At 38.6% G+C, this 25476-nt stretch overlaps 1 protein-coding gene and 1 long non-coding RNA gene across 4 annotated transcripts in view; both read left to right on the top strand.

The window, feature by feature from the left end:
• TMTC2 (transmembrane O-mannosyltransferase targeting cadherins 2) overlaps positions 1 to 25476 on the top strand; it is a 393090-nt gene that overhangs the window by 1787 nt on the left and 365827 nt on the right. The gene's annotated exons all lie outside the window — the stretch shown is intronic.
• Positions 5120 to 6220, top strand: LOC138921243 (uncharacterized). Its single transcript, XR_011433668.1, has 2 exons — positions 5120 to 5256; positions 5588 to 6220. It is a non-coding gene; the product is annotated as an uncharacterized lncRNA (long non-coding RNA).

Consider the following 25476-nt stretch of genomic DNA (forward strand, 5'->3'; position numbering starts at 1 on the left):
CCCAATCGATGGAGTAGCGCTTTATAAAAAAGCCTGGCTTTCATTTCTCTTGGGGAGTTTTACCTTAGACGTTAGCGATTCTTTTGTGCTAATTGGGGAAGAGACGCCCCTAGAGACTGAAGTTGTCTTCTGCATTTGGGCTACTTTGGGTGGCTAATGAGACTTGAACTGTGTTGTCAAAGAAACTGCATCGATTTCTGGAAAATGTCACAGTTGTGCTCGTGTCTCTACCTATTTTTTAAACGTTGTTAGTGTTTAGAAACTGATGAAAAGCTCCAATAGCCATTAGGGAAAATCCCAATTTGTGCCTTTCCGGTGACTTAATCTGATTACAATTAAAACAGATGCATAATTAAAATATATTAGAGAGAACAGCAGGCCTGCCTAAACTTATTAACCGTCCTGGGGTGTTTCATGCTCTATTGAAATTAAACCATCCAAAAAGTGAGCACAGATTTACTTTGACAGCTTTTCAGCAGCCTCTCTGGGCTGTGGAAAGTGAATAGATCCCCAGGGTCAGGGCGAGGCAGTGAGTGAACTTAAGCAAAGTGGTTGATAGTGAGGGGAGGTGAAGGCAGAATCTTGTCCTGGTGGTAATTAGCCATCTTCTGTACTCTCTGGTGTGCCCACTCTGACTAAAAGCATGTTCATGGATGTATGCCTTAAATCAGTGAATCTTGGTCTACACCCACGTCTGTTATGAAATCCCCTGATACCAGGTGCAAGAACATCCAGCAAACACTTCTTAATGCATTCTATGTAGTGTCTATCCGAGACTAGTTGATAGGAAGCTACCGTCAGACATAAACTTTTTCTCAACTTTTAAGCAGTGTACAGATTTTGGCAATTACGCTACATGCTTTGAGAAATAAATGGTCTGTGTGTAAGAGTAAAGTAAGCTGCTTCTGTTCCCTACAATTTTGTGTCACTGTGTACCTGCTGTTTCTAGGGTAGTGGCAGAAAAGGCTCTTCCAAAAATGGGTGACTTTTCATGAAATGAGCTCAGGGATGAATCTGGGCAGTTACTGGCTCTGTTGGGGACAGTTTGAATAGTAAGCATTTAAACCAAAAATATGGAGCTTAGAAAAAAAGTAACTTACTGTAATACTATAACTATTGTAGAATATTGTGATAATTCAAACATTCCTCGTGTATGCTATTCTTTAGTGTCCAGTTCTTTACAAGGTATGTGTCAGAAGAAACTATCCTGTAAAGATTAAGGCTGGAACTAAGCTGAATTTGCATGGACTGTAGGTCTGATGCTGTAGATCTAATGCTTATTTTGTATTCCTTATTCATCAGAAGTGTCAGGACTGTAACTTGGGGAGAATGGTGTGAGCGTGATGATAAATTAGTTGTGCTTTGATATTTGGAAGTTGTTATAAGTTCTTTACATGCTAGAACTCCAGAGGTAAAATGGAGTGTCAAAATTCCTGACTTCCTCCTGGCTACGTAGATGAATTTAGTGTGATGATTTGCCCATATTGTCTAATTGATAGTGTGCTCAATATATGCTATATAGACATTATATCCTGATATGATGTTGTGGGCCAATTAATATGAATAACACTTTACTACAATTTGAAAAGTATATTTTACTCTGATTTTCTTAGTAGCAGAACTGCATAAGCAATCACACACTCTTAAGAGCATGAAATCTTAAAAGTATCAAACTTGGTTTCTACGGATCCTAGAAATTGTGAAATGCATATTAATAGGAGCATGGCACTGACTTGGTGTCTGCATAGCGTGTTCAGGTGATTCTCTGCCAAGGTGCCCTGTGAATTGTGGCTTTTCAGATATGCTTTCTGTCTCCCTACTCTGACTCATTGGTGTGTGAAGGGGAAGAGAGCTACGGAGTCAAGTGGAAACTGTAGGAAGATGATAATGTGTTTATTTCCACCACTCCATTTCAGACTACAAAGACTCAAGTTTAAAACTTTGTTTAAAACTACATCTGTGGATTCTGCTGTCCCCCAGGAATGTTTGTGAAATACAGTTTTGTAAGGAGAGGCCAGTGCTGGAACTGAATGAACAGTACTCAAGGAGGAGATGGCTCTTATGCTTGACTTGCTTAACTAAATCAAGACTGCGTTTTAGCTGTAGGATCTGGCATTTACTGTAGGAGGGCTTTGTATTGCTTCAGCTGAAACATTATTGCTGTGGTACTTCTCCAAGTTATCATTTCTTTTAAATATAGTGATCAAGTTTACTTTATAAGCTATATATATAATTACTTTCAGTGTTTGATGTAGCTTGGTTGAGATTAAGTGGTAATCTGAAACTTTCTTATAGCAAAATCAATTTCCCTATGGTAAAATTTAATACTTTGCAAGTGTTTCTGTGCTAAACTTAAGAATATGGCTATGATGTGATGAAACAAACAGTAGAAGAGTAGACTTCATCATATCTGATGAAAAAGCATATATGGTTTCAGCTTCATCCCTCCCCTCTCTCCTTCAATCTAGTAATGACTGTATTGAATCTTAAGTTGTGGTTAGAGTAAAATTGGAATTATAAATATGCAGACTCGGCCAAATTTTAAGTCATGTTGTATGTGACTTTCTGAAGGACTCCTTCATTTTCTGGAGAGATCTGGTGTTTAGGTCAGTGGAAAAAACTTGTTGACCCAAAATTCTCTGCTTTCATATATATTTATTGAGGATAACATTGCATCATTTTCCCTTCATCCTTTTTAAAAATACTGTTGTAAGTTTTGCATAGAGATAACACTAAAAGAGGAGTCAGTTTACTTCAAAGCAGCATAAGTAAACCATGATTGTTGTTTGATAGTCTTTCGTTTGGTACACATTATCTAATTGATGGCATGTCCTTTATGATTTATAACAAGTAAATAGGGTAACGCAACTAATACATGTTTTTATTCTTGTGTGAATAAAAGAAGACAATTTGAGGTTTTGGAAGTGGGAAATGGGTTTGTGGCTGCTTTGAAAATTTTTTCCTTATTGCCCATTTTGCATTTGTTAAATCCAACCAGGATCGTTAGCATTACTTTTAGGTTTCTTAGCTATTCCATTGTGCAATAATTGTGTGTAAGATGGAGAAACAGCTCCACAGCAGAATTTCTACTCGTGAATCGAAACTGCCCCAAGTTCCTAATAGCACATTTCTAGTTTAGCGGTTCACTTTGGTGTAAATGTAAATCTCAGCTTTTATGGAAATACCAGTTAAGATTTTTTTTTGTAAACTCATAAAGATTTAGATTAACAGTACTTAAAATGAAGGAATGGAAGATTTAAGGCATTTAACAAATTTTTTAAAAACCTAGCTTTTTTCCTAAAGATATTCAACTCTTCCTTCTACATCTTCTTGTAATGTGATTGTCAGTTTGGGTTTTTGGCCTGATATGGTGAGAATTCCTTGTGAAATGATCGATCGCTCTAACTTCCCTCTAAAAAGTTCTCTCTAATAGACTTGCCTTGGACCAATCTTGGATCGTTATCTTAAAATTCTAACATGTCACATTTAGAAGGACCCACAACTAAAAATATACAACTATGTACTGGGGGGCTTTTGGGAGAAGGAGGAAAAATAAAATGTTAAAAAAAAAATTCTAGTATGTTCAGCTATTGAAGGCATGCCTGGTATTTAATAAAAGACTGTTTAGAAAGAATTATTATAAAATCAAAGTAAGTAAGGGAGAAGTTTGCTTTGTGTCAAAGATTGTCTCATCAGGTCTATATTGGAAGAAACGAATGTGTCCAAGTGTGTTAATTTACTGATTTCCTTCCCAGTTTATAATACACTGAAAAAATCGCAAATGAATACAATTTATAGTTTATGAAATATTTTATGTGACGTTTTATTTTCTAGCTAAGTTTCGATTATTTCATCAAATCTATGTGGAAAAAATTCATTTTGCTGTTTGAACAAGTACATCTCCTACCAGTAAGTTAAAATTTTATGAAGCCATTATGGACCACTTTGCATTACCTCCATTGAGCCTGTCACATGGGGTTTATCGTAGCAGATGACCCACATACAGGCACCGAAAGGACATGTACAAATGCCATAGGGAAAATTGCTTTCCAGCCATCTGTCTCTTAGTTATTTTCGTATATATATATATATATATATATATGTTTATGTTTATATATTTGATTATTAATTTGCGTTGTCTTAGTTTTTCAGTGCTAATGTGCCCCTATGGTTACACTGAATTCCCTGCTGCTATAATTCTGAAATAGCGACAACCTTTTGAATTCCAGCGTGAGTTAGGGGCACAGTTTGTCTTCCTAATCTCTTTGTTGCTGTTCAGCGTACTAAAGGCACTTGTTTAAAATGCCCGTGATAGTGCAGCTGTTTATCATGGGCGAAGGGTAAATTTTCTCTAAAACAGGCACCTTCATAATATTAGGAAAGGACAGAGTTTACCCTTAAGGCACTCTGAAGAATCTGTGGCTGACAAGCTACTTTCTTATAACTTGATTTTTGTCACCCAACATGCTTTTAACATAGGAACATTCATCTTTTAAATTTTTTGATTCTCTCTTGGAAGCTAAGTATTATTTCAGCTTTGGGTACTTGCTTTAATTGTTTCAACAAAAGTGATAAGTGTGGCAGCCTTGATGGAAAGGACAAGTGGGTTGTTGAATGTAAAGACCTCACCTCTATGAATAGCTGTCCTCATTTAGAGTCTGGTTGGAAAAAAGTGGAGAGAGATGTCAGCAGGAACTGCATAGCTTCTGTTTTCCATAGGATTGAAAAGGCATAAAATTTTGAATAATTATAGATGTAATTATGCACAGTGCTAGATGGTTTCTTTGAAGATTTGATTTGTATGTGCTTTTGAGGAAGAAATGACTACATTCAATAATTCACTAATTATGAATGCTACTAAACATGGCTTCTCATATATATGGTGCATAATACAGAAACCGGCTGTCCACGCTTGTAGTTGAGTATCCCTACCTGTCTGTTCTTTCCCACCTGTACTTTAGCAGGTACTGTAAAGTGTTTGAATCTGAGAATTTGATGATAGCCTTATAAAAATGCTAATAGTTTGTCCTTTAGCAGAATTTCCCTGGCATTTGCTCATGTTTATTTTTGATTGATACTCAGATTTTAAAACTTATCGGGACTCTCTTGGCTTCTTTGCCAGAACATCTGTGTGAAGGATCCATGGTAGATGGTGTGAACTGGCCTTGTTCTTGGTCTGGTGCTCATTGGCACTTTATTCTTCCACGTGGAAGCTTTGGAATACCTCTCCCAAATGTCTCCTTCCTAATTGTCCAGGTCAGTTGTTTTCCTTGGAGGTTAGTAGCAGCTGAACTCTTTAAGTTAACTAGATTTGCCTTGATTGGCCAGAAGGATTGAAGACTTTTGCCTCAGAGATTTTTTTGGCTGTATTTTCTAGACAGTCAATTCCAATAAGATGCAGCACTGTCAAATTTCTATTGATCTCTCTCTCTCTTTTTCTCCTCTCTGACAGTTTAGCTTTTCAGTCTCATTGGTCAGTTTCTGTGGTACTCAAGTTTTCTTAGAATAAAAGGTGTAAATGTTTCAGTCTTTAGAAACTTTTTGGGATTACAATTTTGGGTTCAACTGTGACCTTTTTTCTTTACAGGTAAATGGGAAAGAACTGAGTAAGCCTGTCAGGAGAATTGTGAAGAAGGCGGGAACACTGAAATGATTTGTTTTCAAGATTCTACATTAAAAGTTACTATCACGTTTTTAGAGTAGTTTATTTTATTTAAGGACGTTTCATAAGATGCAGTTAATTTAGACAACTAGAAATGATCGTTTTCAGGATGAGATGGAGAGAGAGATTTTGATTTGCTCATGTCTAAGAAATTAATATGCAAAAGACATTAGAATTGAGCATTCTAATTCACCTTTAGAGTCCATTTAATTGTAGAATTAAGTGAAATTACATGTACATTTCCTCATTCCAAGGCTGTACACATGCCACATTGCTCGAGGGCCGTGCTACTGTATCTGTTTCAAAAGTACCTTAGTATTTGGCAAAGGAGATGCTATTTGCTTATGATAATTTGATGTAAGCTTTTGTTTCTTGATTTCTTGGCCAGGGCATTCTGTGATATCTCAGTGAGGCAGAGTATGAAACGTGGCACAGCATGTAGTTATAGTCAAGGAGACTGACTAAATTATATGATTTGTCAAATGAGACACGCATCAGTGCCCTTGGAATCGCAGCTGTGTGCTAGGTGTTGTAGCCAAATAAAATGTTTCTGTCAGATCCTTTTGTCTTTGATGATTGCCCTTCCTTTCTGTGGAATTTATTGTAATAAATGTGTGATTATTCCTCAGGAGCATCCAGTTGAAAAAGAAAAGAAGGAAAGTTCACTATAGGTGTATGATAATGGTTTAATTAGGAAACAGTTTGTATAAATATTGCCATGGGGTGAAGGAATTTACTGACATGTGAAACTGACAGATTCATAAGTTTTGATAATGACAGTGTTTTTTTCCTAATTGTGATTCCAGAGATTATTTATTTCTTTAAAAGTAGAAAATTTTGATTGTACTTGCCTAGAAATTCTCACTTGGCATCATTTAAGAGTATTTTAACTTCAAAGGATGTGTTATTTGCTGAAGAGCGGCCACTGGGGCGCAATACGGCTCTTGACATTTTGAACAGTGTTAAATGATGGCACTGAAGTATTTCAAACAGCCGTGTTTCAACATTGTTTAAAAATCCAGTGGGAAGAATGGCAATCCATATAACCCTGCATACTTGGAATTCTTTGGGTATTAATTTTAAATGCAGTTCACAAGTTTGCTTTCTACAAATAACGTTTTTCTTTTTTAAAAGATGAATAAGGCTAGTAAAATTTTTACAGCTGTGGCTTATGAAATTTTGTTTTCTTTTTTCAATCGCTTATAAGTATTCTATAAAGAGATTGAAAGGATGCAGACCATAGCCTTGTTTTTTCTTTTTGCTTTAATCTCTCAGTTGGGTTATGTTTAGGAGATTGTTATAAAGCATCTCGTTATTGAACTTCCATTATAAACCTAAGATTATTATAAAGCATCTCGTTATTGAACTTCCATTATAAACCTAAGATTATAAAACTAGTCCTTGAGAGAGGCAGATAAGTGAAAACACTTTGGGGAAAGTAAATATCTTGTTTTTATTAATTTCCAATTTGTTCCACAATGAAAGCGTGTCTGCCCTGCTTTCTTTTCTGTTAGTGCCATCTCTTGGATTAAGAATGAGAGTCAATGATTTAACTCTTCACAGTGTCCGTGCATGTTTGAAGTGACATCCCTGCAAATTGTGTCCTCGACAGGGGGTGCCTTACGAGGTGGCTAGAGAGATGACATTGATGGGCTTGTCGACTTTTCTCAGTTTGGAGAGGATGCTTGTCATTCCAGCGCCCTGTGGGAGAAGGGCTTCTTGAGGTGGGGCCGGCGGCTGTGGTGTTCCTTGGGGCACTTTTCTTGTTTCATAAACTGTCCTTTGGTTACTTCTGCTGCCCTACCTTCAGGTTTTTCAAGGTGTCATAACACTGAGCCTGCTGCCTGGGATTGTAAAAGATGTCTTCAGTAGAACACTTTGGGTCCAAATATTTTGTCAAGGGTCCTTCTTTTAGAATAGGATGTTCCCCTCCTCCTCCGAATAATTAACTATAGGGCTGCTCTCCCAAAGCAATTGAAAAGAGCTCATTTTGATGAAGCGAGCTTCTGATGACAAATTTTCCAACTACAAATTTGTGGAAGAAAAGTTTTCAGGTGATGAAGAAGTTTAATCAGGCAAAAAGACATTTTTATTTGCAGAAATAGGCCCTTTAGAGGGAGGCGATTATTTATAGCTGATGTGAGAAACCAGTCTACCTGAATTCATTGGTAAGCCTCATTTAAAATAGGAAGGTTATTCTTGTTATTCTATTGAAAAAAATAGTGCGGAATTGTGTCACTGAATTTATATTAAAGAAATAAGATTTTACACTTTAACCTACTCTTATAAGGAAATGTACTGATTTAACCAAAGAAAATGAATTTGAGGTTTGAATAAAAATCTATTAAAGACACCTGTGTGCAGCCTGAAATTACCAACTGTAGTTTGCCACATATGTCTAGTCTTCTGTTTAAAAGGTCCCGTTAAAAATAATCTCGTTAGGTTTGCTTCCTCCACTTCTATATTTTAAGAGTCTGTGTATTTTTTCTTTTAAAAAACAGTAGTGATTTTGCTTTTGTTCTGTATTGAACAGAAAATGAAGTTTCACTGTTTTAAAACCTCTCATTTGTCATCAATGTAGATAACGTAAAGCATTTCTATGACAGTATTTAGTAGCTAGTAGCTGCTTTTAAATTCACCTCTGATAGGATATTGGGGATGCCTCTGGCAGGCAAGGGGCCTTTAGACCTGGGCCTCTCATAACTTCACCCCCCGCCTTCATCCTTTGATACGGACAATTGCCTTTTAAGAAATCTTTGAAAATGCAGTTTAAATCCCCAGTTTCTTTGAACCCGGTGGATCTCTCTATGCCTCTCCTAAAGGGACGTTTTTGAGCTGGGCCTCTTGTTGGATCTCTGTCCATCTATGTGTATGTATGTGTTTCTAGATCAGTGCTTCCCAAACTTCAATTTACCTGCAAATCAGGTTGTTAAGATGCAGATTCTGCCTGGCGTGGGCCTAAGAATCCTCATTTCTCTCATTCCCAGGTGCAGCAGATGCTTCTGGTTCTTGTAATGTACACATGAGCTAAGTGTGTTTTACAGACATTTGGAAAGTCTGCCTACATTCCTGGATTTAAAAAGACTCAGGATGAGGCACCTGTCTTCTGCGTATGAGTTTAGCCATTTTATTTAATCTCTCTCTGTTTTATTTTCATCTCTGTTCAGTCATGACATCTTGAAATTGATCGTATGGGTTGGAGGTATTGTGTAGATTTTGAAAAGGTAGAGAGCCTGTTGAAATTCAAGGAGATGATCTCTACTGAAATATCTGTCACCATCTTGTATTACAAGATCACCTTCTTTATGACATTACTGTGGAGACAGATGTCGGATTCTGATTTTGACCAGTCAACTGATACGCAGTTGCTTGACTTGAATGGATGCTGATGTCACAGCTGAGCGTCTGTTGTCACTGCCTTACTAGTTTACACTTTCATTGAACAATCCCTTGTAAAGAAACTTGGCTTACGTTGCACAAAGATTTTGTAGGCTCTAGGCAGGCAGCAAAATATAGGTATTTAGGCAGCTAAGATCAGGAAAGATAGATTTATTAATGATATTCAAGCACTGAGTGATGCTCTCAGATGAAGGTATCTACACAGGATTAGAAATGCTTGAGCCCATAGCTTTTGGGCACTTTGGGGGATCTCTGAGTAGGTGCATGCCCTGTATATCTGAAGTTTTAAATCTCTACTTAATAGTACTCTTTTTAAAGAACTCTTTCTAAAATGAGTTATAATTTTTCCTTTTAAAAATTTTTTTTTTTTGGTGAGGGAGATTGGCCCTAAGCTAACATCTGTTGCCAATCTTCCTCGTTTTGCTTGAGGAAGATTGTTGCTGAGCTAACATCTGTGCTAGTCTTTGTCTGTTTTGTGTGTAGGATGTTGCCACAGCATGGCTTGATGAGTGGTGTGTAAGTCTGCGCCCAGGATCTGAACCCACAAACCCCCAGCTGCTGAAGCAGAGTGTGTGAACTTAACCACTACAGCACTGAGCCAGCTCCTACTTCTTTCTTTTTCAAATACTGTGTACTAGAGGCAGTGTCATGAACCAACACTGAGCCAAGATAAAAGACTAGAGTTTTAGTCTTGGAATTACCACTTTATTAGCTAAGTACTTGAGTTACTCCGCTCTCTAAAATTTGGTCTTATAATCAGTCAGGAAATGAAAATAATAATAACTGCTGACCACAGAGTGAGGATTAAATGAGATAGTACGATGAATGGTCTCTGTGTGTTTTAACAAGCTGCCTGGTTATGCCCTTAGATGCAGAGGTGTTGGACCAGAGGATGAAGGACTCAGTTAGCACCCTGTGCTGGCACCTCACTCTCTTCTTCCCTGAGGACAGAGCGCTGTTCTACTCCACCTTGTTGCTGACTTTGTCAGCTCGAGGCCGTGGCTGAGCTCCTGCTGTCCCAGCTTATGTTGCCACCCCCACGTGCCATCTCTGCTTCTAACCTCCATCCACCGTTTTGGTTGGCAGTCCTTGGTCTCTGCCCCAGGAGCAGTTTTTGCTCTCCTCTGTTTCTTTTCTGTTCCTTTTCCTGTGTTGCTTGTCTCTGTGCTTGAAGCCTTATTTTGAATAGACATTCTGGCCCATCTGCGCACTTCTTTCCTTCTGCAGCGTGAAAGGACCGATTACAGTGCACAGGGTGTGAATAATCTTTGGTACTTTGGTTCTGCTTGGCAGGGCATATTGTTACTGAATACTCGAGGTCTCCCTCTTCAGTGACATCCCTTTTTCTTTTTGGAGTATGTTCAGATTCATAGTAGTTCTGGCGGCTCAGTGATCAGGAAAGCTGTACTATGTCAGATAAGCTGAAGCTTTCCTGCACTGAAGTGTTTGTGTTAATCAGTGGGGTATTGAGAATTTGCAGTAAGTATGCTTAGCATGTGTGTGGGATGGTGACATCTAATATCTACACCTGGTGATATGTGTTTTCAACTAACTAGAAAATATCTGTTTCTTTTAGACCTTTTCTAGCAACAGATTAGCAAAAAGTAAAAAGACCACAAGAACTTTGGAATCAGATAATCTAGGGATCTAATCGCAGAACTATTGCGAATTGTGTACTTTTGAGTGTGTTACTAAAACGTTGCTAGACTCTGTTTTCCTATTCGATAGGATGAGGATAGTAATACCTACTTTATAGAGCTGTTGAGAGAACTTAATGAGATAAACTATATAAAGTGTCCGGTACAGTGTCTGGTGTCTAGGATACTTGTTAAATATTTCTCTTAATCAAGAAATTATTCATTAACTCTATTGCCGATAGTGTAAAATCACTATATAATAATATCTGAAAGTATTGTGGCATTTAGGGATTTTTCTTAAAAGCTAATATTCAAAACTTTAAACTTCCAGTAATATTTAACGTAGTATTTCAGATAGATTTAGAGTAACTGGAAGAGTTCAGTGAACTGTATTCAATAATTACTAATTTTGGAATTTAATTTTTATTTTGAGTTTTAAGCTTGGAGAAATAATGTTGAAACTTAACCATTATACACCCACATACCAATTTTGCCAATAAAATGATTGCAGTATACTCAATTAAAAGTCCATATGAAAAACAGAACTAGGATATCTTCCATCTTCTTCACCATAATTGACTTCCTTCTTTAAATTAGATAATACTGTGCATAGGAACAAATGCAAAATTATGATTTCTTAGCATATTAGAGTTGTTCTACTCTATGATGTGTATCTTAGAGAATGAAAAATCTTACCCAGTGAAAATATGGGGTTGTTTTCAGTTTTGTTGGGAAAGATTATGTTGAATTGAGTTAGCCCAAATCCCAGGAGTATTTTCATTTGCTTTTTGTTTAACACTGAGCAAAATTGGATATAAAAGCTCTGTTTGTTCTTTGAAACCTTTTCTGGGAAGCTTGTAATTCTCTCACTAAATTGCTCTCTCCGGTACCTATAACTCGCATTAATTTATTTATGGATAGTTTTGCATTTAAGAATATTGATCTCTCTCCTAATTAAAACAGATCTTTCTCATGTTTACTTAACATTTTTCTAGGAATTCCCTACTTAAAGAGGGTGTATAACCTTATAACACTGACATTTCTGGCTTTCCTTTTTTTTCCCCCCAGAAAAAGAGAAACTTCCCTCCTGGAAGTAGAGGTATGCTAAGTATGTTGAAGGTTTACCATATTGATAACAGGGCTTTCTCTTCAAAGCCAACGTGTGGCTTTAAGGATTCCCCAGGGTCCCTTCCAACTTAAAACAGGTCACAATTCTAGTGTTAGGGTTCATTTACCCAGGAAATATATTTGAAATTGGCCATTTGGGGGCAGTTAATAATGTTTTAAGCAAAACATTGGCCATATTTCCACATAGACAGTGGGAAATGAGGCACAGTAATACAAAAAACCACATCAACCAAAGATGTCTTTACCTCAGCTGTAGTCGTCATTTTATTTCTTACGTGTTCCCTTATTCTCAGTTGGAATACTTACTCCATTCCTATTGATAACTAAATTCTAACAGCAAATGGCAAGCTCCTAAAAAGGAGAACACTTTTGGTTCTTGTTGGATAGCAGCCTAGTTTTCTCTAGTGCACATCTGTTCCTTGGAACATTTTTAGAATATTCAGGTGACAATTCATCCAGTATTTTAATAAACCAGATTCTGTTACTGATGGGTTAAAAGAAATCAGTCATACTGTTTTAATTTATTAAAGGAAAACAACAAATGATTTTTGCAGGATGGCTCTCAACTCTCTGGAATTAATTTAAATCAATACAAGAAACCAATAATTCAAGACCTTATTAAACATGCCTCGCAGTTGAATTTTAAGACTAAACAAAAGATTGGCAGTTGGACTTCTCCAGGGTGAGGAGGTGGATGGGAAGGCATGGTTATCTGTTGTGAGGGAGAAGGTTAAGTATGACATCCCTGTAAAAGACCTTTGGTGGAACTGAGAGAAGTTGACTTGAAAGGACTCGGCTTCTTTCTTGCTTACGATACAGTGCTTTCCCTTTATGGTATAGAGTAGGGATCATTTTAGAGCAGTTTGGATGAACTTTCCTTATGAGGGGGAAACAGAGGCATTGCAGTGGAAGATGGATAGTTTTGATTGCTATTTTTGTAAATAGGAGTCAGAGCATTAAATGATTGTCAGCTTCTTCCGGTGAAATCAAGACAAGTTGTTAGAATGGAAGTCCTCTGAATTCAACTGTTTTTGGAATTCACTCTTTGGTGTTTTTAGAAATTCTGTGATCTATTTTGACTGCATGCTGAATTTTTGGTATGTGTTATAAAATAGCAGCTTGTTTGTATTTAAAAAAAAAAAGGCTATCATAGTAATAAATACCCATATGCTCATCTTTGTGTACTTGGAATTTGAATTCTGAGAATTTATTATTTTGGGGAGGGAGTTGGGTTTTTTTTCTAAACTGAAGCCCGAAAGAATTGGTAAATTTAATGTTAAATTGGACAGTTTATTCATATGCCACTGATAGATTTAAGGTAGACCATGGATGATATTTAAAAGTTAACATTTTTTTAATACTAAGCATAATCTTAAGTTTAAATTTTCATTTTTATTTCTTTTTGTGTCATCATCATTTACGAAAAATGGTTGAAAATAAAGTTCAAAGATTTCCTGTAAATTATAAGATTTGACAACAACATTATTTACTTTCAACTTTTTCTCGAAACCTGAGTAAAAACTTAAACACAAACCAGGACTTAGCCTGCATTTTTTTTAAGCATCTGTGAAAGTCTGTATGAAAACAGAGTAAATGCTTTGCATTCGACTTACCTATTGCATTTGAGGAAAATCTTTTCTGTATGTCTGCAAGCTATTTGTGTGTTCAGAAAGAGTTTACCAGAATAGACTGAAATTGGTAGGAATAGGCCTACGTAACACTGCAGCTAGAATTTTATGAAAACTGGGATGGTATGCTCTCTCAACATCTTAAGTAAATGGAAACTAGTGAATGATTTCCTTTGCATAATATTATGGGTTTTCATTAACTTAAAGAAAGTTGTTTGTACTTTAAGGATTTTTTTCCCAGAAAATCACAATTACTGCTAATTCATTGGCACGCTCCATAAACTGGCTTCTATTCTGTGTCAACCATATTATTAGAAAAAGAAGTAGATTAATGGAAATTAAGAAAGCAACAGAAATGATAAGCAGATAATTCTCCTCATACACATATCAACCAAAAGATTTAATGATATTTAGTAATGACGTTGTAAATTGTTTTGATGTGTGTTCTAAGTCCTTACCTCAGAGGCCAGAAATGGCTGTTGTTACTAGAAATGATGGAAAGAAAGCCAAAGTAAGAGTGCGTTTACTATTTAAGTAGTCTGATTTCTGCAAATTTTAGTGTAAAAATATGATAATTCTATTCAAAATTTGGGAGAAAGATTTGAATGTGGTTTATTTTAAATTGAGGAAATCAGCTCAAATAGGCCGTGGCCTTTGATTTAAACATGTTACGTCATTCTTATCTAGAAATGTACTATCACCCAGGAAAGCATCAGTGCGGGGTGCTTTAAGCTCATGTCATCCCTGTATTCCTTTAACAAGCCTTTGTAAGTGGTTAACTGTGTCGGGAACCGTGTTAAATACTGAGGGCACCGACCCAGAAGAAGATATAGTCCGTAACCTCAAGGAGCCTAGAGTCTCTTGGGGAGACTAAGTAAGCAGCCAGTTTCTCTTCAAATAGAGACATGCTTATGATTCTAAGTGAGGACGTAGAGGGGCACTTGACCCAGCCTGGGAGGGAGGGGTGTGGGAGACACTTGGGAGAACTGACTCCTGAAGAACAAGTAAGAATTAGCTGACTAAGATGAGAGAGAGGGAGGAATATTTGGAAGAAATGTGCAGAAAGAGAAAGACGTGGTGTCCAGAGAGCAGGCATAGAGCTAGAGGAGAGGGAGGGAAGAAAGATGAATTGACGGGTCAGGAGCTGGATCAGCGAGGGCCTGTGTTCCATGATAACACTGGGAGAATTGTCTGAAGGAGCGTGAAAGCCAAAGCAAAGAGACCAGAAAGTTGTCCGTTATGGGATTATATTGGCTACATAGGATTATATAGGTTACATAGGGTTCTATTGGAGGATTTCTGTTTCCAGTGGTGATGAGGATTAAAATAAGCTAGAAATAGAGATGAAAAGGAAATTTGGGTATATTAGAAATGGAAAGGTGAAGAAAAGTCGATCTCACTTGGTAACTAGCTGAGTGTGGAGGGTTGGAGGAGAGAGACTCTCCTCAGGTTTCTGTCTTGTGCAAGTGGGTGACAAAGGAGACACACAGGTAGACCAGTTTGGGTGAAGGAAGGTGGAAGGATGTGCTTACTTTCCTCAGAGCCTAAGAGGAGAGGTGAGATGTCAGAACATCTCTGCGCCCAACAGGTGCATGGTGTGGGTGCTTTGCAGTTTGGCATGCCTGGATTGCTGCTTTGAAGTGTTGCTAAAACACTGTCATTGGGCCTTAATTTCTGTTAGCGTATTATTTATTTTTATAATAAGGACTCTTGGTTGTAAGTGACAGAATCCCAATTCAGGGAAAGTAGCTCCTCTCGCTTGTCTGAACCCAAGAGCTCTGACGAGGTCATGAGGACTTCATTTCTCTCTCCATCTCTCCATCTCCATCTCCAACCTCATATTTCTTCCCTGACTCTTCCAGAAATGGTCCAGGGTGGACCTTAATTACCCTGACTTAGGTTGCAAGCGCATCCGTGTAGCACAGTTGCTGGCCAGGGGAATGGTGGGGTACTTTGGCCAGGCCTAGGCCATGTGCCTGCACCTATGGTCTGGATATGAGTGGAGAGGAGGCAGATTTACCTGTCCCATGCCACATACAATAGGTTCACTAACGGAAACAGGGGCTCCATTAGAAAGAAGGGCAAGGTATTCTGGGAAGAAGGAGAGGCCACTGATGTCCATGGAACCCATGATAGGCACTGCCAGTCTATTCTTAATACCCTTGACAATTTGAGTAGTACTCTTTGGTGCTACTCCATCATAAATGCAATCTCAGAAGTCATGTGACCTTACTCACTTATTCGGTGGTCAGCCCATACGAGGTAGAACATTCATATGGGTGGATGTGTGTATGTGTGTATTTTGGATTATCATCTAAATGGAGAGTGGGCACTAAGACCCAGGGGCCAAATCTGCTGTGTAACCTGTCTTTTAAACAGCCATACTGGTTTGGGTATGTATTGTCTGTAGCTGCTTTCTCTCTACAATGGCAGAGTTGAGTAGTTGGCGACAGGGACCTCGGGGCTTGCAAAACCTAAAATATTTACTATCTGACCTTTAACCGAAAAGGTCTGGCACCCCCAGATTTAAATGGAAACACACACTTTTAAACTCTTCTAGCAATCTTACTGATCCTTGAGAGCACATCTGGGCACTCTCAGGGGTTCCCTGACATTAGTCGGAAATGCAGGTCTAAGATATAATTTTTAGGAATTTAAGGTCAAGGTCAGACTTAGAGATGTAGAATTTCGCTGACATCCCTTTCCCTCAGACAACACTACAGAAAGCGCTATCCAGTGACTTTTGTAGATCTTGGCAAGCGTGCTGCCTGTGAGGCTAGGATAGCAGTAAGGGGCTAGATGGCATGGACCACACCACTAGGACCATTACAGGGTTCGTCCTAACTGGTCCCTCGATTCTGACAGCGTTGGTGATCTTGGTTTTCCCACAACAGTAGGTCTTTGTGTGCTGGTGCATCAGCCCCTGCCCCGAGGCCCTGGCAGTCACCTTTGGCCTGCAGGAAGCGCCTGCTGCTCCATCTCAGAGTGGCGGCCCCTGGGATGCTTATGTAGCTGTTTGTGAACCTGGCCCCCCCCCCACCCCACCCCCGCCTCTGTAGCCGCAAGCCTAGGTTTCCAACCAGTTGTTGCCCAGCTGTCTGCTGCTTTGTTACATTGTTTCAGGCTCTGCTTCAATGTGCTCTCCAAGTGTTTTGCTTGACCTCCCGTGGGTATCTGCTTTGCTGTAGCTCAGCACTAAGCAGCTGTTTGGTATTCTTCTGGTATCCATTTTCTCATGTGGTCAGCCCACGGGTCCTGATTTTTTGTGATTGAGGTTTTGACACCTGCAAAGTGACTCTGCATCACTGCTTGGTTGTTGATAGCCTCATCTTGATGCATTTTTGTTCTTTGGCCTGCCCAGGAGGCACCCGTGATAAAATGTGTTCAATAATGCACTGCCGTGATAGAAGTTTTTTTCTTATTGGCAAGGAAAAAGGCCGTATGTTTTTGCTTTGAACTGGATTGCCATCTTCTGCATTCTTTGAGTCCCCATTTTGTTGAATGGTTGTAGTTTGGATACGGTTGTCCTCAGGTAGGAAAATTGGTGTCAGGACCAGGATTGCCTAAAATATAATCAGATTATTTCTGATTCTTGTACTTTTCAGGAATGTTAACTAATGGGGCCAGAAGTGTGAATTTTACAAACAGTAGCACCTAGTTTTACAAAATTTGTAGCTCAAAGGTTGGTTTGCAAATTTAAAATAATACATAGATTAATCCTTATGGAGTGGAAAATGCTGCCTTCAGTATAATTTTCAATAGCGAATTTGAAAAATAACTAATTATGTATGCATATGAAATGAAACTGTAAGACCTGGCAAATAAGTGGACTACATCTTAGCCAACAGCTACCTGTTCTACTTAAAAACAACACCTAAAAAACTCTTAATTTGATTTTCAAGAAGAGCCTATTAACATTTTTTAATTCATAAGCCAGGTAGTAAACAATACCTATAAAAACAGACTTTTAGGTAGAGACCATTTGACCTGAAGCTCGTGAAATCAATTTAAAAAAAATTAAGCTAAAGGAGCCACGTTAAATCCAACATATATTATAATACTTGTTTAAAGGGTATCACAATATTCTGAGTTTGGTGAAAGTTCAATCCTAATATTAAATTTTATGATATGTAATATATATGCATTTATATGCAATTCTCTACTCACCATAAGCCAAAGAAGGAGCAATCAATTTACAAATAACACAGAGGCAGTAAATTTGTTGGCGGAAGTTCTAGGCCTGTTGTAATTCTGTAGTTTTTGCAATATGCAAGTGGTGAATTGCTGATGTTGCTGTGAGCCAAAGATGCGGTGATATGTGAACGTGTCCAGGCAGCGCTCACATTATGTAAGGCTTGGAGGTATTTCAATATCAGTGAAATACTTTATGGGAGTAATAAGACAATGTGTACTGTTGAAATCATGTCCATAAAATCATTGTTATGTTGACGTTTCCCTCCCAACTCACATTTCAGGTTTAAAGGTTTTGCTTGGTGCTATGTGATCAATTGAGACACAGTTCCCCTCAGGCAGGGGTTCGTGTCTGAATCTAGACATCTGATCGGTTCTTTTCTAATCACTGTGATCATTTTGCGCTAACGTCAGGGAACACCGTGGCTTCCAATATGGATGTCCTGTCTTCTCCTACAGAGGTTCAAAGTACATTGCAGTCTTCCTTCCAGTGGCTCCTCCTCCATCTGGCTGTCAGAGTTTCTCTCTTTGCTTAGTCCAGGGTGACTGCTATAAATGAGCATAGGCTTGGAGTCTTGCTTTTGCGAGGATACTTCTTTTTCTTCTGGGCAGCCCAGTATTTCCATCACAAGTCAGTTCCAGTTCACCTGTTGTATACCTAAATGAAGATCTGAATGAATCGTGATCCTTAGGAACAGGATAAATGAGTAATGCATTAAAAAAGAAACATTTGGAAGTTGTATGTTTTAATTCTCCAAGGGAATAAGAACTTGAGAAAATGGGCTAAATGTTTCCTATTGAAGAGAAGAAAAATCAAATATGATGGATTGTTGACTAAGGGGTGTCCTTGGGTTTATTCTTCAATATTTTACTTTCTGGCAGTATTACAATGGGCAAGTCAGTGGCTTGTCTGAACCTAGGTTTGCTCATCTATGAAGAGGACAGTAATTCCTGATCTCATAGGGTTGTTATGAGCATGAAATCCAATTCAGCGTCATACACTTTAATTTTCCATCTAATATGTCAGACATTATGTTAGTGGAGTGGCATGCAAATGCTGAATCATATATGGTCTCTGGTCTCAAGGATCTCAAAAATTTGTCAGATAGTCATCACGTAATTTGGTTTCTTATAGAATGAACGCTTTGCTGAGGTATGAGGATATGCAGTAGGGGGCCTGAAAGAAGACTTGACTACCTTTGGAGAGACTGGAAAAGGATTCATGGAGGAAATGTCAGGTTGTTAGAGGGTGGAAACCTCAAAAGTGTGACTGCAGGATTTTACATGTGTCCTCAGCATAGAGAATGAGAGATGAAAAGAAGCCAGCTGCCCACAATGATGATCCTTGGCTAGCAGATAATGAGTGCGGAAGGAGGGAGTGTGACTCAATGTTGTCGGGTTCAAGGTCGGTCTTGTTGGTGAAGTTTCTAACGCAGTAGTTTGAAGATGGAAACAAGGATCAGGGAGACGGTGCTCTGGCTCCTAGACTCATATCTTCCTGGGCCACAAGTTTTTTTAAGAATAAAGTAGGCTCTGATTTTGATGGTTTGAGAGTGGCGTGATATTGGCAGCAAAGAAATTTTAGAGAATGGTAAATATCTGTGGAAATATAAATAGTAGTTTGAAAAACTCCATAAAAATGTTTAGGGATTCTTTTTAATAATTAAATTTTGTGCAAAATATCATAGTAAGTTCTTGACCTGTTTAATTTCTCTTAATCCTCTCAACCCGGTAAGGCAGTTATTATGAACAAGGAAAGGGGCTCTGTGAGGTTAGGTAAATTCCCTTAGGTCATTGGGCCATTAAATGATGAGTCAGATTTGAATCCACCCATGTCTGTCTCTGGAGCTCAGGCTCCTGGACCAACTCCATTAGAGGATTGGAATAGATGAGAGTTCAGGAGATCTGAGTTTGAACCCTATTTTTTCCCACTAACTTGTGAGCTTGCACATTTACTCAGGCAAGAATTTTGTTAGTATTACCCCATCTTGTTATTGCAGGGTACACAGAGATGAATCTGAGCGAATTTTGCTTTTAAAGAAGTTTTTATTTGCGTGTCAAAGATCCCTTTGGCCATTTTGTGAAACCTATGGACATCTTCCTGAAAAATTGTCTTAGATGCGTAAAACAAAACATATAGAAGCCAAAAAATTGAAGTACATTTATCAAAATACTAACTACCCCCCCCAGTTCATTCTATAATATATGTCCTTCTTTATTAATCCATTTAATCACAAAACCAAGTAGTAGATCCATCAACTGCCATAATATCAAGGTAGTGATGAATGTAAATGATCTTTTGAGAAACTTGCAATAACTGTGCTGTGATAGAAAAGCATCTGTGATTCCTACTGCTAATAGAGTCACAACCATGGTTTGTTGCCTTTATTCATAATAAAAGGCAATGCTGAGTTTCCTTAGGACTAGTGAAAACTAAGATGTACTTGTTTTTCCATCCAAGTTCAGGGACTCCTTAAATTCTCTCTGTGCATTCCGGGATGAGAACCCTTGGTAGGACTAGAAGACATTTATTAAGATCTTGTGAAGAGACAAGGTAGAAAATCAGGGTGCTCAGGCGTATAGAAGTATAAGATTTCTTGGGCTTTCACCTCTCTAAACTGTAGGAGTTTGGCTGGATCAGTAGCTTGAAGCCTGGGAAGGAATGTGGAAGTTCATGATGAGTCCGTCATCAACTTGCGTTGAAACCCCAAAGCCTACAGTTATCCAATACAGGATTGTATAGGCTAACAAAATGTTGAGGTTTTGTTTGTTTTCTCTTGGGTTTTGATCAATAATTCTATAAATTCAGGACTCTTAACACTGGGTAGCTTATATTCGTCAGAAAATCTGATTGTTAGCCTTGAATTTTGATTAGTAAAATGGGAAAATACATTGTGAAACGACAAAGTTAGGCATAGACACTATTTGAAAACCAGGCCTTGGGTTGCGTGCAGGTGGATATACTTAAAAAGGTTTGTGGAGAAAATGTTGGAAATCACTGATTTGGATAATCTCTAATACCTCTTTTAACTCTAATTCTTTCACCCAAATATCCTTGATATTTATGGCATATTGAAATAAGTCTAGTTTTCCATGGATCTTCTGATGAAAGAAAAGAAAAAAAGTGAAAACAGATGGAAAACCTGAAAAGTAACTCTTGGTTGATTGACAGTAAATGTGGAGAATGCTTTAGAAAGGAAATGAAATGTTGTCTCTAACAGATGGAAGTGTATAAATTTTTCCTCCACTTGAGAGCTAGAATCACTGTGAGTGGTAGTGTTTCAGAATCAGAAGAACAGAAAGAAAAATTGTACGATTATCGTCACAGGTAGGAGGAAAGGAAAGAGTTCATATTTTTATTAAAGGCACATGCCCAAGAGAAATGCCCCCCCCCCCCCCCCCCCCCGCCTCAGAGAACTGGGATTGACCCTTTCTTCCTATCTCTCCTCTATCCTCCTTTTTCCGCAGGGAGTGCCCTTTATCTTTATCTTTTTCCATTTTCCCTCCTCCCTTCCTGTCCTTTTATATCCTCTCTTTTCTTCCTCTTCCCGTTTCTTCTCTCTGCTTCTCCTCCTTTCCCCACTAACCTCTCCCCTCCATACTTTCCCTTCTCTCGTCCTTCACCAAGTTCAAGTGATGCTGAACTTGGGCTCAAGAAGAGCCACCTCATTGAGTTGCTGGTACTGCGAGAGATTCTCTTTGTGTGTTATCTCTTTCTGCTCTGGACAGAGGAGGCACCTCCGAATCACGCTAGGTGGTCCAGGGAATCTGATAAGCAATGTGATATTTGAACTAAGATTTGGGAAAGGCAAATGGCAGTCTCGGAGATGCTGTGAGTTGACTACCGCGCCTGCAAGCCCAAGACTGGCTTACACATTCAGAAAATTGCGGGTTGTTCAGAATGAGCAGTGCCAAGGGTGTGTTCTGGAGACTGACCAGAGGTGGAAATAGAGAAGTAGGCAGACATCAGTTTGTGATGGACCCTGGGTAACAAGCTAAGGAGCTGAACTGAAAGCTAGGGGGAGCCCTTGAAGGAGAGAAATGATCAGACTTGCATTTTAAGGGAAAATCCTCTGACAAAGCAGGAGGGATAGATTAGAGGAAGACCTAGTTGGAGGCGGAGAGGATGAGTAGGCAGCTTTTGCACTAAATCAGGAAAAAAAAATTTCAGAGCTGTAGCTGAGAGCATAAGAGAAGAAGGCACATTCAAGGGAGTAAAGAGGACTCTCACACTTACTGACTGGATATGAGAATGGGTAAGAAAGAGTTTAAGAATTTGTTGAAGGGGCCGGCCCCGTGGCCGAGTGGTTAAGTTGACGTGCTCTGCTTTGGTAGCCCAGGGTTTCGCCGGTTTGAATCCTGGGCGCGGTCATGGCACCGCTCATCAGGCCATACTGAGGCAGTGTCCCACATGCCATAACTAGAAGGACCCAAAAGTAAAATATACAACTATGTGCCAGGGGGCTTTGGGGAGGAAAAGGAAAAATCTTTAAAAAAAATATAAAGAACTTGTTGAATTTTCCACTGACTGTCTGGATGCTCGTTGTCCCCACTGTGTGAAGCAACGTAGTTGGAAAGCAGATTTGAGGGGAGAGGTCTGGACTTCGTTTTGGACGTGGTGAAGCTGAGGCCCCACTGGTGTAGAAACTGTGGTAGAGTTACAAGCACACGGTGGAAGCGTCTTTTCTTTACAATTAGTGTCGTGTGTACTTGATGTATGTCAGCCAGTGACCTAAGCAGTTCACGTGGATTATCTCGTTTACTCCTTATAATAGCTCTGTGAGGTGTAGGTACCATTATTTGGAGGAAAATGAAACATGGCCAGGTTAAGTCACTTCACTAAAGTTACATATTTAGAAAGGGGTGGAATGGTGTATGATTACATTTATATGAAATGCCCAGAAAAGACAGATCTCTTTAGAAAAGAGAAAATAGATTAGTGGTTACCTGGGAGTGGAAATGGGATTAATGTGTATAAACATCAGGGATCTTATTAAGGGCCATGAAAACATTCTAAAACTGATTTATGATGATGTTTGCACCACTCAGTAAATTTGCTAAAAATCGTTCAATTGCACCCTTGAAATGGATGAGAGTTTTGTGTGTGTGTGTGTGTCAAGGAAGATTGGCCCTGAGTTAACATCTGTTGCCAATCTTCCTCTTTTTGCTTGAGGAAGATTGACCCTGAGCTAACATCTGTGCCAGTCTTCCTCCATTTTGTATGTGCAGTGCCACCACAGCATGGCTTGAAGAGCAGTGTGTAGGTACACCTGGGATCCGAACCCTTGAACCCTGTGCTGCTGAAGTGGAGTGTGTGAACTTAACCGCTACACCACCAGGCCGGCCCCTTGGATGAATTTTCATCATAAAATAAACCTCAATAAAGTTGTAAAAAAAAAAGTGTTTGGAGTTAGGATCATTATAAATATTTTATTTTAGCTGTTGTTTTCACTGGACTGTAATAAAAAAATGCTGTTAAAGGTATCAAGGCATGTCAGAGTGCTTCAGAAATGGTGTCCTGAAAATTGTGCCTGTATTTAAAAATAGGTGTTTTGGTCTTTTCTTTTTATGCCAGTCTTTCAGTGTTGCTTGATTACTACCTGTGAAGCGTCTTCCTGTTGCCTCCTGTAACTTGCTGTCTCTCATCTCCTTTGGGATAAAGTGTGAGATAACCAAGCTGGCCTGGCCTCCCTCCCCCCTTTCCTTTGCTTCCTCTCTTCCTTCTGTCTTCAGGAATTGTGTTAGGGACTGGGAATTAAGAAAAAGAGAGAGAATAATTAAAACATTCTCAAATAACTGGAATTCTAAAATTAGATATTAAAAATGACTCAGTGGGGCAACAAAAACAATTGCTTGCTCTGCTCCCCCCTCAACTCCCAAATCCTGTCAATTATCATCGTTTACTTTTATGTTTTTCATTATGAAGTAGTATATTAGATTATCCAATGTTATATAACATTTAATAGAGGGATAATAGACGTTTGAATCTTTTGCTTTATTTGTTTTGGAAAACTGGGTGTCTAAATCATTTTTTGTTTTTTTGGCTAAATGAATCTAATTTTGAATGCAGTGGAGACTTTTCTGGTAAATCTGGCAAATCTGGTACATCCTTGGGCAAAATGTCAGTTTGATGTATTGTTTAAATATTGTGTTCTAAGCATCAAGCTTTTATTTCTAATCTTCTATTCTTATTTGTGCCATCAGAAAATGGCACAATGTTGGTGGTAGAATTAAAAATGATAATGATGCTATTATCGGAATTAGTGGACACTTGTCAAGTGTTAGTGGTGCATTCACATTTGGATGCTCTGGAATATTTGCTAAGTTGTTTCTGTGAGTGCCAATTAAGCGTGGGGTCAGATGTAGGTCAAGCGCCTGGATTTATCGCCCAATCGATGTAGAGTGTCTTCAAGGCTGTGCTGGTCCTGGAAAACAGAAATAAACATCCTTACATTGAAAGGATCACACATCTAAAGGTGGAAGATGAGGGAGTGATTACCTGCTGGGATGTGCGTGCTCATGAGGAGTGTATCACCTCCACCTGGTGTGCCTGGGCGTTGAGGTCCTTCGAGCAGTGTGGTGATAAAATTCCTCACCACATTATCAACCTGCCCCCAAGACAAATTTATTATCTGTTCCTTGATATTACTTGTAAGAGTAACATGTGAAGGGTAATTTTTATGTTGTGTACTCTAAAAGGCTTATTTTAGGCACCTAAATTCAACAAATAAAAATCAGCTCTTTAAAAAATTGGAAACAATTGGAAAATGTAAAGCAGGAAATGAACCACACAAAATACTTTGAAATCTTTAAGGGACCTCTCTTAATTATCTAGAACCCATTCATTCGGTAAATTGTTTAGCACTGACAATGTGTCAGGCATTTTGCTAGGTTTGAACTTGTAAATTGGCAGCCCAGTTTTTTAATGTATCCTGAACTGTGTTGCAAAAAAAAAAAACCAAAGGAAAACAGAACAAAACAAAAAACAGTTTGTAGCCAACACCTAAAAATTAGGACACTTTACTCTTCCGTTCATATTTAAAGGTTTCTTAATTTAGAAAAGTTAAAAAGAACTTGACAATGATGGGCCCGTATTCTGGCATGGAACCAATTAGCAGGAGCAAAAGAGTGACTGCCCCCTTGTTACCAGTTTTATAGATGAGACAAGTTAAGGAACACAGGCGGTATCCCCAAGGACACGGAACTCATTGGTGTGGAGTTAGATTTTTAACTTCATCTAATCCAATTAAAAAACAAAAAAGCTCCTTTGCTCTTTCGTGTTGCAGAATATTGTAGAGATTGCAAAGCAAGATATAAACTATTTCCTACATGTGGAAATGCTTTAAATCTATGAAAGCTGCATTATACCAGCATATCTCAACAACAAATTTGTAAATCCAGACTGGGTTTAATTCCCAGATTTCAAAAGGGAAGCTATGGAGGCTCAGAGCCTAATTTACTCATGGTCACAAATCTAAATGACAGTGTCCCATTGTAACCCTGGTCCACTGGCCTTTGGTACTGGAGCTTTTGGAACACCATGCAGATCAGGAGTTGGCTAACAATCTAATATTAAGCCCGAACTTAGAAAATGTGTAATTCTTAAGCGTAGGATGAACCATATGGCAGTGCTGTCTTTGTGTGTCAAGAATAGTTATTCAAGATCAGCAATTTCATGTGGTTCAGCGAGTACTTCTGAACAGATCCATCCATTCACCATTAGTTTTGATATGTTTTACTTTATGTTTACAGATTTAACCTTTCATAGGAAAGTGGAAATAGGAAGTTTTGGACAAGTTTATTGAGATCCAAAGAGAAGTTGTGGATCCAA

Source organism: Equus caballus, chromosome 28, assembly GCF_041296265.1.
Source record: "Equus caballus isolate H_3958 breed thoroughbred chromosome 28, TB-T2T, whole genome shotgun sequence".
Lineage (NCBI taxonomy): Eukaryota > Metazoa > Chordata > Mammalia > Perissodactyla > Equidae > Equus > Equus caballus.